A 16,708-nucleotide genomic window follows, 5' to 3' on the forward strand; every position below is an offset into this window, starting at 1 on the left:
GGCTAGGTACAGGAGACTAAGGTATCAATCACAGTCCCTATGCATTATCTATCTACAGATCAGTCAGTTCTTTTATAGACAACACTGTGTTTAAGTTGTTAGATAATCAACACAATGAGAGTTAGCATCATGTAACTCCAGCATAAAGAGAGAAGTAGGTGAAAATAAAGACAGAATGAATCTCACTGAAAAAGATGTTATGGTGGTATCTCAGAATAAGCTCCATCGGCAGAGCTGAAGACTGTGTATTTAGGCACGTCTCTGCCCAGATATATGTGTGTGCATGTGTGGATACTGGAGGTCATGAAAATTGCCTCAGCTTGCCAATGTAAAAATAGTTATTTAGCTAGTAAACAAATCAATAGCAATCACTAACAGTTTCATTAGATGAATAATTTACACTCTTGTAGTGGGATTGATTTAGTTACTGTGGATACATTTGAAATTGTTTCAGCTGCGCTTATACAGTTTTAATTTAATTTAATGAATTAATGGATGAATCTAATTCCTCAGAGTGTTATTTAAACTGATTTAAATGTGTCTATATTAAAGTGGATATGAAAGGAGTTTAATTAATACAGAACACTACAGCAGCATAAGTCCCATGTACAGCCATAGCAGATAGTTCTGTGTGCACTGTCTTGGAAGCGATGTAGAATCAATTCCAGCTGTAGTCCTTTTTCAAAGTTTGAGCATGACTGCAGGAACAGTCTAAGACATCCTCCCCAAAGCATTATCAAGGAGATTTCACAGTATTTCCTCCTGTCCTGGTATAGAAATTGTGACCAAGATTTCAGTACTGCAGAAGTGGCAGCAGTCATTAATGAGGAGTCAGTCCATTCATCTGAAGTGACTGTATTTGCTATTGACCTAGCAAGTGTAACCATCTACATGGGCTTTTTGATATCTCTGAAGTTTAGTCAACACGCAGGAGATTTTTCCGTTCTTGTTTCATTAGCTGCTGAGTTGGGAATTTCATCAGCCTCTTGGGAACAGACATTTAAATCTTGAGAAAAATAAATTTGTACTCCTAGTTTAATACTTGATTCCTGTGTTTTGCTAGACTACCATGACAAGTGAGTAGTTCCTGCTGTGAAATAGTAGAAGTAGAAGCCAGGCCACTTCAGTACCAGGAGGCAACAAGGAATTTTATTCCTGCAGTGGAAATGGAGAGAAACTCTCCTTGTTCTCACTACCTGTGCCATTTCTTCATTAATGTGCAGTGAATTAATGGAACTCTACAACTCCTTCTGACAATACGACAGCTATTCCTTGTTTAGGTTTCAGAGACAGCCTAACCCATTTGTGAATCAAGGCAAATCTCTGTATTTATGTTCATAGAATTGTTCGTTAATATATACATAAGTCCCATGTTTCTTTACTACAGCAAAAAGATGAGCTTACTTACAGCACTGTTGATGAACTGGTGACATCCTTAGGATACCAAGGAAATTTCAGTTAGGTAACAGTATCTAAACTTGCCAACAGAAAAGTGAAATACTGGTAGTAAGACTGGTCTTTTAAACCAAGATATTTTGCTAGTGGCTACAAATAAAATTTATAGATATGACAGAATGAGCCCCGGTGGAAGAACATGCCATTGGGACCCACAGTGGCTGTAAACATTTTATGATATATGCCAACTCCATTTAGATTTTCTTTTTAAAAAAAAAAAAAAGAAAAAAAAAGAGAGGACAAATGGATGCAGCAGGCTGATGGAGTGCAGGATTTATATTTTATGTAAAAGAAGGGATTTTGTGATGGATGTGTTTGAGGGCATATACTGCCCACACTGAATAAGCAGTTCTGACTGCATTCACATTTCAGAGATAATCCAAAATTGTTCTGAGACAAGGAGCGCGGCTGTGACCAGTGAACTAAAGTTTAGGCTGCGTGTGTGTTGTGTGTTACGAAACTACAGATCCACCAAATGGAATTTTCAAAAGTTTCAAAAATGTTGCATTCCCATTATGTTTTTTCCATGTAAACTCACAAAGAAATGAGGTGCAGATGATTTCAAAATGCACTCTTTCCAGATGAGTGAGGGCTGAGTTGTGAAGTGTGCTGTTGCTAACAGAGGTACAGTTCCTTATTTGTTGTCAGCAGGGAAATAGAGCTGTGGAAGATTCTTCTGCCTTGGTGGTAGCAAATAGACAAGTGCTTAGTGAGCTCTCTGCTTCCATATCCACTTTTGATCTGCTTTTAATCGTCGCCCTTCTTGCACTTATCAGTAATGTACATGAATTCAAAGATTAAAATCCTTGCTAAAAGGCGAGGTGCCGCCCGTAGGAGTGCCTTCTGTTGGATCAGTTGGCTGATAACTGAATAGTGGGTGATTTTTTTCTAGGTCATTTTAGCACAAGGCAAAGATGTCGCTGTTGGTGTGGCTGCTGTCTTTTGACCTGTGACATTTTATCAGGTAGAATATATCTAGCTGATAAATAGCTAAAAATAAATAAATAAATAAAAGATGAATCTAGCTAAATAGAATATATTTAATTTGCCTGAAGTCGAGTGGAATATCCATGAAGTACAAGACATTAACTGTGCATATGGCATGTTGAGGAAAAAGATTTTTAGAAAGGAAGAGGATAATCAAAGGCTGAGAAAATGTTCTCTGACATGAGACAGTACAGAGAAACAGACTCCAAATTTAGATAGGTAATAAAATAGTGCTTGCAGCAATAACACTGAAACATTGAGAAGCGATTAGCAGACTGAAAACCAAAAAGAGCCACTTCTCCAAAAGCAGCTCTGATCCTGGCTGCCTTACAGGGAAAACTGTTCTCAGCAAACGTGTCCTCCTTGATGAGAATGTCCACTGTGCTGAAAACGTGATGCGGAAAGCTGCTGCTCCCCCTGCCCTGACACATACCGTGCTGTGTGTCTGTGCATACAGGTTACACGTGCTGCTTTGTCAGTGGTGTGAGGACCACATGTCGGTGGGTAGAGCAGCGCAGGCAGCCCACAGCCCTGCTCTGGGAGCCAGGCCTCACAGGTGCTGCTGAGCCTCCAAGATGCGCTGTGCTCAACACACCTCTTGGCCCTGTGGCAGAAGATGGGACTGAGTTAAGGAAAGCACAGGAGGAAAAATGACCTTCCTGTTTTCTAGATTTGACTTTTGTTGAGCAGTGCAGAAGTATCTGCTGAAAACATGCCAGAAAGTACTTCCTTGCAGCAAGCCTTTATCCATCTTAAGTACATAAAAATGGTAGAAATCCCATTTACAAACAATTATACTGAAGGCTCTCCTGAAGGAGAACCATTATGCAAACGAAGGCATGCCACGCATTCCTGGCATTCTCCCTGTGTTAGTGCTGCAGTGTCCCTGGGAGCTCTATCAGCACAGGAGCCACTGGGCCGTGTTCCAGCCCTGAGCACTTCTGGCCAGGCTTCCCATATTCCTGTAGCAAGGGAACAGTGTGCCAGAACATCTCCACCAGGGATGGCTCCTGTAACGGTGGGAGTGCTGCTAGTGGTATGCTGGAGAGAGATCTGGTAAGGAAAGGGAAACAAATCTGGTGACAGTAGAAAGATGGCTTTTGATTTCCTTTTCTTACTCCCACAGGAAAAGGTGGAGTAGAACATGTTTCTGTAACATTTGGAGACAAGGTGATTCCACCAGCAGAGTAAATATCCCACTTCCCAGTAGTGTCTTGCAGTTTGTATTTCAGTGTGTATCATTAGTGTTTAAATCAATTCCAAAGATGTAAAGGGCCAAATTAACCGCCATGAATTTCAGCAGAACTCAGAGCTTTGCAGGAGAGTTTGTTCCATTACACAAATAAGACCTGGTGATACTGTCACAGTTCTGCAGGCCAGTGGGAAAACCATGCTGCGGCCCTTGTAGTCCCCTCACAGTACGTTTGTATCTTAGAACAGGACTAGCAAGATCATTTACCAATGTCTCTCCCTTTCTTTTTGTCATTCCTTTATTTGCTTGAGTTGCAGCCCTGTCTCAGTTTGCAGACACCTCCCACTGATGTTCTGTGGTCACATGAAGGAACAGAGCTTTTAGAAATGTATTTGCTGCTCACACAGTGAAGCTCTCACATGAAGTATTTTGTTTGCCAGTCTCACACAGAAAGAATAATTTACATTCCTGTCATATAGAACACGGCAAGTTATATATGCTGGGTAAGCATTTTAACATCTTCTAAATTTGTATGCCCTTATTTCAGAATGCTTTTAAATGTAAAAATGTAGGAGACAGGGCTCCTGCACTCCTCGTTTGAGTTTTGGGAACCAGATTTTACATGGTATGTTTATTTCAGAGAAGACTACAATGTAACACATCAGAGCAGGTACATCCTTTGCACTGCATAGTTAGCCAGTATCTAATTTTTTTTGTATGATTTGTTTTTCAGTTGATTACTTCTCTTGTAGGATTACCCACTAGTTTTCATTAAGGAGCAATAAGAAATAATCCTGTTCAGTTCCTAATTGGCTTCCTCACTGAAGAACCTCAGCATTTGGAGACTTTCCATTCATTTTGCCACTGGAGGAAAAAGTCATGATCTGGACTGTAGCATGTGACTTCTGAACCTTTCGATATCTTGAGCAAAGAAATCCACAGATGCTAAACATACAGTCTCCTTCAGAGCAAGTATCAACAACCTGGGAAAAACTCTACCAAAATCAACACAGGTACAGAAGCTGGGGAAGCAGGCTCCCTTGTTTTCATGAAACCAACTTGCCTCATCAATAGCAAAGTCTTCAGAGACTGAAAATTAGCTATACGCTAAGGAAATGCACTGGTGAAACCGAGTGCTGCAGTGCCACCTAGCAATGCCCAGCTTAACGGTGTTTACTCTTATTTGCTCTGGTAGCACTGAGAAACCTCAGGTGGTGATAGGTCTGGTTGTGTTGAGAGCACTGATTGTACGTGTATGTAGTAAGAGACAATTCCTGCCCTGAAGAGCTTGCACTGCTACATACAAAAGAGACAAAGCGAAGGAAAGAAGCATGCAAACAAGTTGTTCACCAGGGCAGTGAGAGAGGCAGGAGAGGTGTCCATCTTCTGAGCTGCAGGCCAGCAGACTGTACATAAGGGACAGTTCTCAGGAATGAAAAAATGCTTAAAGAGTGAAACTGCTCTTCTATTTGGAGAGCAAAAATAGAAAAGTGGGAGATTTTGTGAGGTGTTTATTTTAGACAGCTTGAAGTGGAAAGCCTATGGCCTTCCAGATGCATCTCCTACATGTAATTCCTGATGGTTTCTGCATGCTGTATGGAATATATAAAACAATAGCAAGCAGTTAGGGCTCTTGGTCTTCTTTTTAAGAAAAAAAAAAAAAAAAAGAGTCACCAGGGTATGCAAATGTAGCATCTTTTGTGCTAACTGGTCTAATTAGTATCCAGGTTGAAAAATTGAAGTGGTTGATAGAAAATGTTAATGAAAGGTGAGTAAGGTTTTGGCAAGTTTATGAACATCATGTACTTATACAGCACACCAGGTATTTTTATGCTACCCAGGGCATAAAAATGCCAGTCCATCTGCCTTTATACAGAATGATACTTAGAAATTTTCAAGCAAAAAACATGAAACTCTTAGAAATCTAAAAAAAGAGAGAGAAATATATTATTAACACAAATTAGCAGTTATTGCTCAGAAACTTGACCACTGTCTTCTAAATGCAGACCAGAGTGGATGGTGCTTGGATAGAGCTTTTGTGGAACATGAGAAAAATCCTCCAGATGGCAGAATAGCTGCTTGGATGTATGTGCAGTAGATGGGGATGTAGTTTTATCCCTCACTAATAAACATCCCTGTTGTGGGATCAGCATCTGATGCAGTAGCTCTTATTTCTGATTTTTTTTGAAAGCAGTTTTGATTAGAGCTTGTGGAGAATTACTCAGTTTGAGTCATATTTGCTTGTTTTAGTCAGGATGCTGTCTGAGAGCTTCACCTTTCTTCTGTTCTTAAATGACTGGAATTCAGAAGCAAACTTGCTTGGATGTCAAGTGGCTTAGAAGATACTATTAGCAGTTCAAAGAATATGGGCATAGTGGGAGTATGCAGGGTGCTTCCAGGGTCACATTTCACATTCTATTTGTTTAAGTGTAGCAACAGTGGAAGGAAAGCTTCAAAATGAAGTGGAGCATTTAGCAAATTTTGTTTTGACACTTATCTACTACTGAGTACACAGTCATTACGAAAGAAAATTAACCCTCCCTCAGGAATGTCTGTTCTTTAATACCCCTTTGATGAATTTTCTGTGCTGTCATACATTTGAGAGGGAAGGTCAACTTCACATGTTTCGGCTCTGCTTGCCCTGGCATCCTTCTCAGCTTCTTCAGGACACATCTCTGCTGAGTGCATAGTCCCTCTGTGTTATCAGGATTTCTCATCCATTATCCAGCAATATAGACTTCACTTTCAGCAGTGAAGGCTATACCAAGAAATTGTTAGATATATTTCAAGATTCTACTAATGCAATTTTTTCTGTTGGAAAAAGAGAATTTTATAACTCTGGGTCCTTATAAGTTATCAGCCTATATGCTGCAGGTAAGCAGAATGAGAGAATTGCTGCCATTTAGGAAGCCATAAAATGCATACTGCTTTGCTTGGGGAAAGGCAGCAGATAGATGGATGCAGCCTTCTGCTCTTGCTTCTGAGTCCTGCATGATGGTAAATGATTTCTAAAGCAGCATTTTGTTAAATAAAATATGAAATACACTTCAAAGATGCTTGTCCAGAGTCCTCCCTTGTTTAAGTACAGGATTTACTCTGAGAGACATTTTGACACATCTGGATGCACAGCATGTTAGCTGAAGGCAAGCAGACATTGCAGTGATGAGGGACAGCTGGGCCCTGCTGGCTCAGCACACTGGGGGCTCGCATGGAAGTGCTGACACTGCATCGTGACCGCAGCTCCCAGGTGATCACTGCATTGCCTGTGACATTAGAAATCAGCAGAAAGTTGGCTGAGAAGTCATTCGTGCAAACTCAGAGAGAGAGGGAAAGCAAAAGAGAAACCACAGTTGGCTCTTGGGAGAGGAGGCAAAGTGCTAAGTTGCCGCGGTACAGAAGTTTTGAATAGTTCATTCATTAAATGAAGGTCGAGGTAGATTCAGACTGATATGTATACATTTGGGCAATTGCTGTACATGAGGCATAAATATTAAAAAATACAAAATAATCTCTTTAAAATTGACATACCCTGTAGTGATGTATCACTAAGTGGATAGGTCTTTCTTTATAATAGCTCTTCTCTCCCTCTAAATATATATTTTTGTCTTTTACTGATTCTAGATTTATGTTTTCTTTCTTTATATTAATTTTTGGAGAGGAAGGTACACAAAAGACATTATTGCCTCAGTCTGCAGGCACCAGTGGTTTGTTCTTTGGTAAAAGGAAGAATTTGGAACATCTGATCAGCTTAAGAATCGTATTCTGAGACAAACAGTTGTCTGTGCAATATGTCTAGATCAGAGTAAGTAAAGTGTGTATAAATGTAAGTTTGTCCTTAGCATTTTTTAATATTTATTCTCAATTGTAAGATTATCTGCCACAGAACTGCTTTAACAGTTCAACTGTAAGTTCTAAAGTGCAGCTCTTTTGGAAAAACAGGAATGAGTGAAAGGAAGATTTTAAATGCATGCTACAGATAGGTGCTACCGTAATGCTCACAGAGGTATTGGCTTTTGCTACTCAGGGAGAGAAATATACAGTAAACAATTTCTCCAAATAGAAATGGAAATAGAAGAGTATATAGTTAAAAACTAAAACTCAGTGACAGTTTGCTGTTTGCTTTGAAAGTATTTATAGAAACACAGCTGAATGGTGGAAATGCTATATTAATACAAAGTGTACAGTATACCTCTAGACATGAGGTTATTTTACTATGGGAATCTCCATATCTGACAATATTGGCAAGTTGTGAAACAATATACCTGGAAACAAAACACGAAAAAGCTTTTAAACTGTTTTGAAACACATTTGTTTAGAAAGTATTGCTGTAGATGCAGAACAGGAGAGTTATTTTTTCTGCTTGGGTTTCTTTTGTTTATTTTAAGGGTTGAAGTTAAAATGCGAAACTCAGACAATTCAGTTATCATCACATGGAGTCACAGAATCACAGAATCACAGAATTGCAGGGGTTGGAAGGGACCTCCAGAGATCATCGAGTCCAACCCCCTGCCAAAGCAGGTTCCCTACAGCAGGTCGCACAGGTCGGCATCCAGGCAGGTCTTGAACGTCTCCAGGGAAGGAGACTCCACCACCTCCCTGGGCAGCCTGTTCCAGTGCTCCGTCACCTCACTGTAAAGAAGTTCTTGTGCACATTGGTGCAGAACTTCCTATGCTGCAGTTTCCAGCCGTTTCCCCTTGTCCTGTCTCCACTCACCACTGAAAAGAGTCCGGCCTCGCCATTCTGCCCCCCACACCTTAGATATTTATAGACCTGGATCAGGTCCCCTCTCAGTCTTCTTTTCTCAAGGCTGAACAGACCCAGTTCACTCAGCCTTTCCTCATAGCAGAGATGCTCCAGGCCCTTCACCATCTTCGTGGCCCTCCGCTGGACTCTTTCCAAGAGATCCTTGTCTGTTTTGTACTGGGGAGCCCAGAACTGGACGCAGTGCTCCAGATGAGGCCTCACCAGGGCAGAGCAGAGGGGGAGGATCACCTCCCTCTACCCGCTGGCCACGCTCTTTTTAATGCACCCCAGGATGCCATTGGCCCTCTTGGCCACAAGGGCACACTGCTGGCTCATGGCCAACCTGCCGTCCACCAGGACACCCAGGTCCCTCTCCGCAGAGCTCCTCTCCAGCAGCTCATCCCCCAACCTGTACTGGTGCATGGAATTATTCCTCCCCAGATGCAAGACTCTACACTTGCTGTTGTTAAACCTCATCTGGTTTTTTTCTGCCTAGCTCTCCAGCCTATCCAGGTCTTGCTGAATGGCAGCACGGCCTTCAGGCGTGTCAGCCAATCCTCCCAACTTCGTATCATCAGCAAACTTGCTGATCCCCTCATCAAGGTCAACATCATTGATGAAGATGTTGAACAAGACCGAAGCCAGCACAGCCCCCTGGGGGACGCCACTGGTTACAGGTCTCCAGCCAGACTGCACCGCCAACGACGACCCGCTGCGCTTTGCCAGTCAGCCAGTTCTCAACCCACCTCACTGTGCACTCATCTATCCCACACTTCCTCAGCTTTGTTATAAGGATGTCATGGGAGACAGTATCAAATGCCTTGCTGAAATCAAGGTAGACTACATCCACTGCTCTCCCCCCATCCACCCAGCCAGAGACAACATCATAGAAGGCCACCAGGTTGGTCAAGCACGACCTCCCCCTGCTGAACCCGTGCTGACTACTCCTGATAACCTCCTCTTCTTCCAGTTGTCTGGAGATGACATCCAGCACCAGCTGTTCCATCACCTTTCCAGGGACGGAGGTGAGGCTGACTGGCCTATAATTGCCTGGATCTTTCTTCTTGACCTTTTTGAAGATCAGAGTGACATTGGCTATCCTCCAGTCTTCAGGCACCTCCCCCGTCCTCCAAGACCTCTCAAAGATGACAGAAAGCTGTTCAGCAATCTCCTCTGCCAGCTCTTTCAGATCCCGTGGATGCATCCCATCGGGTCCCATGGATTTGTGAACATTGGTGTTGCCTAGGCGCTCCTGGACCACCTCTTCCCTGACAGAAGGGAGGTCTTCCATTCCCCAGATCCTCTCACTAACCTCCAGGGTCTCGGATTCCCGAGGGGGAGCTTTTTCACTGAAGACAGAAGCAAAGAAGGCATTCAGTATCTCTGCCTTCTCAGCATCCCCTGTTACCAGAACACCCCTGTCACTTAGCAGGGGAGTCTAACAGGCCTCACTTACCAGCATGAGCACGAGAAACAGACACAGAGCAGACTGTAGGGTTCTAGCAAGGGACAAAAGGCAGTTCAGAACAGGAGGGGAACAGGTTATACCCTGTTTAGATTACTTGGGTTTATTCAGGTTGGCAGTTCCTTATGAATTTGTGCTCAACTCCTTACGGAAGTAGCTGAAGCAGTCTCTGAAGCATTAGCACTTACCTCTGAAAATCCATAGAGGATGAGGGGGAGAGATCCCAGAGGACTGGAGATGCACATGATGTTGTGCTATGTGTGCTTAAACAGGAGAAAAGGAATAGCTGAGGCATCATAAGGAAAGGAGCATTGCTAGAATCAGCAAGATTCTAGACTCACCTGTTCAACGACCAGTTTTCTTAATGTGGTAAACACCTTATGTGTACTTTCTGATGTACAGATTCTATCAAGCCAAGTTACTTTTTCCAACAGGCAAGAAGCCTGGTCCAAGTGTTGTTACCTCTCTGAGTTTAGAAGGCTGTGAACACAACTCCACTGTCCAAAATAGAACATCTTGATCAGCAATCTAAGGGGGTAGAAATAGAAATCCACTATAAAACTGTTCCACACCACAGGCCCCATACACTGCTGTACACCTGTGTGCTGTCAGAAAGGACAGCTGGTTCAGGTGGAGTTCAGCAGGCATTTATCCTTTGTATGGCTGTAAAGAAAGTTTGCATGAGGAAGAGAAGTATGCTTCTAAAATGTCTGGATGGCACCAAACTGAAACTGTTTTAAATCTTTTGAAGGGCTGGTCAGAATTTGGAATGATCTTGAATAATTGAAGAAATGGCCTGAGGTCAGCAAGATGCAGTTCATTGAGGTCAAAAGCAGGATGTAGGATCAGAGATATGAAGGGTGCTGTGTCTAGCAAAAGTGGCAGACACAGGTCAGTGCAGGATCCATCCGTTTGTCTTAAAACCCCTGTCACATTTGTGCTGAGCTACACGCACAGCCTGGCTTTTGGTGAGTTTTGAAAACATATCTGACAAACACCTGTAGGAGGCTGTGTTGTGCTCATCTTGACTCACCAGGTGCACACAGGCTAAATCATACAGGACAATTTGAGGAGGTAAAGTCTGGGTCTCAGCTGCTTTTTCCAGTGCAGCCTTACCAGGTGCGTGCTGTGATTTGCTGAGCACCGTGGTGCAGTGCCTCCAGAGCCATCCCTGCAGCTCATGGGTCACGCCTGCAGCTCTGGCTGGGCAGTGGGCCTGGCCACAGGAGAAGGTCCTCAGGCTGTCATGTCCTCCCTGGCTGAATAGTCTCGATGTCCCATACAGCCTGCTGTCCTGCCATCCTCTGGTCGTTTAAATGTCATCTTCTGTCAGCATACTAAAATGAGAGCTATTTAGACTTGTTTCTCTATGGTTCATTGACTAAAAGAACCATTATGGTCTGCTGGTTTCCTGTGGGTGGTAACCACGTAGATGGTCACTATTTGGTAGGGAGAAGGGATATTTTGTCAGTATTGTGATTAAGATAATTTTTCGTACGTGTTTTCATGTTTCCCTAAAACAGAAAAGATTTTTTTAACTTTGAATTGTTTAGAATATACATAAAATTATGATTAAATATTCTTACAGATGGAGAGATAAACATCTATTAAATATGAATCTGCATGGAAGTCAATTAAATCTCTTCCGTATGTTTTCCATAATATTAAAAAAAATGAATTGCAGCTTAAGGCCAGTTATGACCATGCCTATTCATTTGTAGTGGCTGACTTATGATAATGTCTAAAATTGCAATTTTGGTAGAACCACGAACAGGCTGCTACATGCAGAAAGGGGTGCAGACGCCCCAAGCTGTGACCTCATCTCAGGGCAGCTGGCTCCAGGAGGACTGGCCACCCTCTGGGCTCTCCAGTCATTCATGCTTCTCCAGAGTCTCAAGGTGACCTACAGCAGGAACACTGAGTCCATGTGGTAGCATTCGTTGGTTTATTGGTAGCAACTGCATGTGTATTAATTCATCAAGGCCGATCAGCATGTTAGCTGCATTCCCGAATGGTTGGTATCCAAGTAGATGCACAGATAAGCCATCAGAGGGCAAGCTTCTCTTTGGTGGCTGGTTTTTTTTTCAATATCTTGGACTAAGATGTCTAAGTTGAACTCTCTCATATGCATGATGTGAATATCATGTCTTCCCTGTCTACCTGTATTACAGAAATGTGCCTTGTTAGCATAGTGGCCAACAGACATTTCAAGCAAGGACTAGAAGCTTTTCCCTAAGAATGACATGAAAGCTTTTTTATCATCCAGTGTTTTACAGTAAACAAGATGATAGGATGTTTGTTTTCAAACTTACTGCATAGAATATTTTGAGGAGAGGGTGAGCATTGTCAGGGGTCACAGGCTGAGGATCTGGGAGGTGTGCTCGGAGGATGACTTCATTACAGCACGTGGAAATACTGTGTCTCCCTGACACAGTGCGCTTTCCTAGTCATGTACTATTTAAAGCAAAAGGGCTTTTAGTTTAGAGGAGGCAGAGCAATTAGGATTGCCCTGGAGGGAGGTATGTAATTATTTTGGAAAATTGAAAACATCATTAAGAAGTTCCTTTGTGTGCTGAGCTGTTTTCCCCGGCGTTGAGAGGATTTTCCAGTTTTTGTTGCGCATTCTTTAATGCCAGGTATTTCTGGTTGCTAGCTCGAGTCTTCTTTGAAGGGGCGAAATTCACGCAGAGCTGGAGACAACCTCTCGCAAGATACTCTTAAAGCATGGGCAAATATGTCATTAGTGGAATATAGTAGCAAAAAGCTTTTACTTTATGCACTTTGGGGTGGGGACAAGCAGTTACTCTTTCACTGACACCTTGGAGTTTTCCTCAAAGTTGAGTTCCTACAGTGGGAGAAATTGTTAGTGATCTGTTAAGGTATTCGTTTTGTTAGTGGTGGGAAAAAGACCATGATAAGCAAAAGCATTTTCTGGAAAAAGCTAGCATTTAAAGCATGAAGCATTTAAAGCATGGAGTTTCTTTCTCAAATAAATTACTTTAAGTGCTGCTGTTGAATGTAACTGGCTGATACTCACTTGTTTCTGGAGCATTGCATATTATTTTCTCAGTGTAAATACTGAGTGTGAACTGGTACTCAAGGATAGAGAGCCTTGGAAACTGTCACATGCAAAACCTCCGGGCTGAGGTCTGTCCTCCCCCTCAGGGCCTCATGGCAGATGCAGGCTGTCAGTCAGGGCAATGCCTGGCGGTCCTCTGAGCCCCCCAAGGCCTGGCCCTGCCCCAGGCCTGCTCCCACAGGGGCACGGCGACGGCCACATTGTGTGGTGCTGGGCAAATACCGCGTCTCCCTGACACAGCGCGCTTTCCTAGTCATGTACTATTTAAAGCAAAAGGGCCAGGGTTGGCTGCAGCCAGGTTGCAGCGGTTTGTCCAGCTGTAGATCCACCAGCCCTGTGGAGGAACCAAATTGAGAGGGAGCCCTTCTGTGGCTTCCAGCATGATCCCCATGGTGCATTCTTGCACCAGAGAGCAGTCATCCTGCACAAATCCTCAGCAAATCCAACGCACTTCAGCGTGTTCTGGGTTCCTCTGGAAGCTAGGTGAGAAGCCAGTGTTACTGCCTGTGGTTGCAGAGCTGTGTTGTCACATTGGCTGGGGAATGTTTCCTGGGTTGGACTCTGTTGAACCTGGTGCTCACAGGAAACTGTGCTTCAGCAAGCACTGAGCTGCAAACACGGTCATATGTGTCCTCCAGGAAGGACAGAAGATACATTTATCATCTCCCACTGCCTCTGCAGGGCCAAAAAGCGATTTGCAGTAATAAGACACCAACTTCAAAAGAGCCCCGAAAGTTAAATGTTTGTAGTTAATTAAATCTGCACACCAACTTCTTTTGATTGCATGGAGAAATCTCAGACAGAAGTAATCTGAGTTGCAGGATATCCCTGTGGTAAGTACTCAAATAAATCTGCCTAATTCTACTGAATGCAGAATTTCCTTTGCACGCAGGCAGATGCCTCTGATTGCTCTCTCCTGTGCTGTGCTTTCCTTTATGCCCATATACTTGTTTTCTATCGTGAGACTGCTGCTTGGCCTACTGTAGCCTGGGTCAGCAGCAAACTCAGAGTCCCTTCTCCAAAATCACCAAAAGCAGCCCCTGTTCTCTACAGTGGTTGTACAACTTGAGGTGCTGCCTGTTGCATTCCACCAGGACAGCTCGGAGGGCTCCGGGTGCTTGGGTGGGTCTCAGTAACTCAAAGGAAGGAGCCAGTGGGCAATCTCAGAAACAGTGTGAGTGGTACAAGTGAGGAAGGTTGTATTCTAGAGAGGTTCATAAGGTGACAGAGCCATCTGACTGGAATGCTGAAGTGGACAGAAAATCAAGTAGGCACCTTTCTACTGACCACAAGCCCACAGTTGTCAGAAGACACTACATACTCCCCCATTGCTTCCCCATGGTGACAGATGTCCTACTTTTGCAATTCAAAAATGTGGTCTTGCTAACTTATGAATTATACAAGGGAAGAGCATAAAAATCTCTTCACCCACCACTGAAGAGAAGCTACCTCTAGGCTGCAATATTGTTACTGTTTAATGGTGCAGGACAACTATATAGAGCACTTATGACTTCAGGAAAATATTAAGCATAAGATAGCTATTTGTTTTTCAAAAATGACCTGACTGCTAACACTCTACATTGCATGCATGGGCACACAGACCATGTATGCATTGCTTTGCATGGCCATACATTTTCAAGGCATTTTAATGCTTTATGTGACTGACAACAATACCTTAGTGTCTTATCCCATGTAGACTTGAGGGAAAAACTTACCAAATCATGACCACAAGCAGTTCTAATAATACCTGCCTGTTCTCCCTGATGATCTTTTACACAGATAGCCAGGCACATCCTCCCTAGTTTAAAGGGATCAGTGAACTGCTTTTCAGGCAGCTCTGACTACAAGAATATATTTACTTTGATTTATGAAAATTTAAAATCTTTTGGGCATAGGGGATCAAACTTTATGCATACTTAGTAGCGGGTTTTTTTGCATTATTTATGCCTTCAACTGTAAACAATAGCAGCAGCATTTATACTCGGGAAATAAATCGTGCAGTTAAACAGGGCCAGAGTTTTTTGTCTGCAGAATAAACTTTCCTCACTCAGAAGGAGGTAAAAATGCTGTAACAAAAGAAGTTCTGAGAAAATATTTGAAGAGAGGAGAGTACATAGGAGTGGCAGACCAACCCTGGAAAATAGTACAGCACTATTTTCTAGCAATACACCAAAAACTTGGCCAACATTTGGGTCTTGTGGCTTGACCTTGGGTGGGAATGATATTTTAATGTAACTGCCTTTTCCACTTACATAAAAAGTAGCCAGTTTCTCAATGTTACAAAATAAAGAGGTGCATCTAGCCCTCCCAGTTCACTGAACAGAGTGGAAAGCGTTGTGCTTCCTTTCCTTGCTTTCATTCTGGTTGACAAATATCAATCTGCGTCTATGGAAATAGTTAATTTGTAATTTTTCTCTGGCCTGTAGAAGCATTTTTATATTGAGTTGAAGTATCCCAGCACACGAACAGCGGAAGGTCTGGATGGACTCTGCTCCCCTTTGCCCTCTGCCCTGTCCCCTCCCCTTCCCCTCTCTGTTTTCCTGACATAATCCCACATTTACATACTCGCATCCCACACAGTTCCCCAAACATGTGGCTTCCTGGCCCATAAAAGTCTGAAGGCTGTGCTGCCTGTGCTATAGGCCAGCATTTTCAGAACTGCTGAATTGCTACATTTGCTTTCCATTCTCTGTGTAAGTATCATAGAATTACTGCTTTGTCCCTTCCTCTGAATTCTCTTGAGGTTAAGTGCTACATGAGGTTTCCTGTAATCCTGGAAATGATCTCTTTGCACGAGGCCTGGTGGGAGATGGAACAGTTTGCAGATGCTGTTTACAAGATGAGGTGGTGGCACATCTTTAATCTGTAAATGGAAGTGTCAGGTGCTAACTAGTTCACAGGTCAGCTTTTTCCTACATGTAGAGGGTGGCCATAGAGAATTACAGCTTTTCTGACATAGAGCTTGTTCCCAGTAGTCAGTTCTGTGTTGTAACGAGAGATCTGCAGAATACCTGATTTTAGAGGTGTAAGTTTTAATATGCATTTGAAGATGACTGGCATTACAAATCTGGGTTGTTGCTTCTGACAAAGTAAACATGTCTTATATCGTACTGAAATATACAACTAAGTGCTGTCATTGCTGACCGCCTGTTGGAGTTTCTGATAAAGGTTTGATCAGAACAGCCAGATTTGAGATTCCTTTCTGTGTAGATGCTGCACTTGAATGACCTTAGGGGGAAGATTCTGTCTCAAAATATTCTAAACGTATGAACAGGAAATGCCTACTTTGCACTCTAATTTCTTCAATGAACTTATTACAAAAATAACCTGCCGTTCTGTAAGGTTACTGGTGCAGAGAATTTTTGCTAGAGTTCTGCTGACGTACAGAATTCCCATTTACCCCCTTTTGCTCAGAGCACATGGTGTTGCTTATAGCAGAGTGGGCTCAGACCATGTTTAGAAATGCAGAGCTGCGTGGATGCACACGTGCGTGTGAAAGCAGAAAGTTGTCTTTCCAAAGAATTGAAATGCGTGTGGGAACTAATGTGCATTTTTTAGTATATAATCGTGTTTGCGATAGCAGTTAATCTGTAGTACTTAAGGAATGAATGTTCAGCCCAGGAAGCTGAGAGAGGCAATGTCCTCCGCATCTGGAGCCTCTGTGTGCATTCAGAACCACACGGCTGCTCCTGCAGAGCATCCTGCAGAGCGCTCCCGGCTCCCATTGCTCTGCTGCAGTGCCATGCAATAACCAGCACACCGTCCAGAAGCTGTGCAAGCCAGCTT

The 16,708-nt window shown here is 43.0% G+C and overlaps 1 protein-coding gene across 5 annotated transcripts in view; it reads left to right on the forward strand.

Annotated features, from left to right (window-relative positions):
• The window catches only part of TJP1 (tight junction protein 1), a 159,085-nt gene that overhangs the window by 33,507 nt on the left and 108,870 nt on the right, over positions 1-16,708 (forward strand). The gene's annotated exons all lie outside the window — the stretch shown is intronic.

Source organism: Tympanuchus pallidicinctus, unplaced genomic scaffold (genome assembly GCF_026119805.1).
Source record: "Tympanuchus pallidicinctus isolate F22 unplaced genomic scaffold, pur_lepc_1.0 scaffold12, whole genome shotgun sequence".
Classification (NCBI taxonomy): Eukaryota; Metazoa; Chordata; class Aves; order Galliformes; family Phasianidae; genus Tympanuchus; species Tympanuchus pallidicinctus.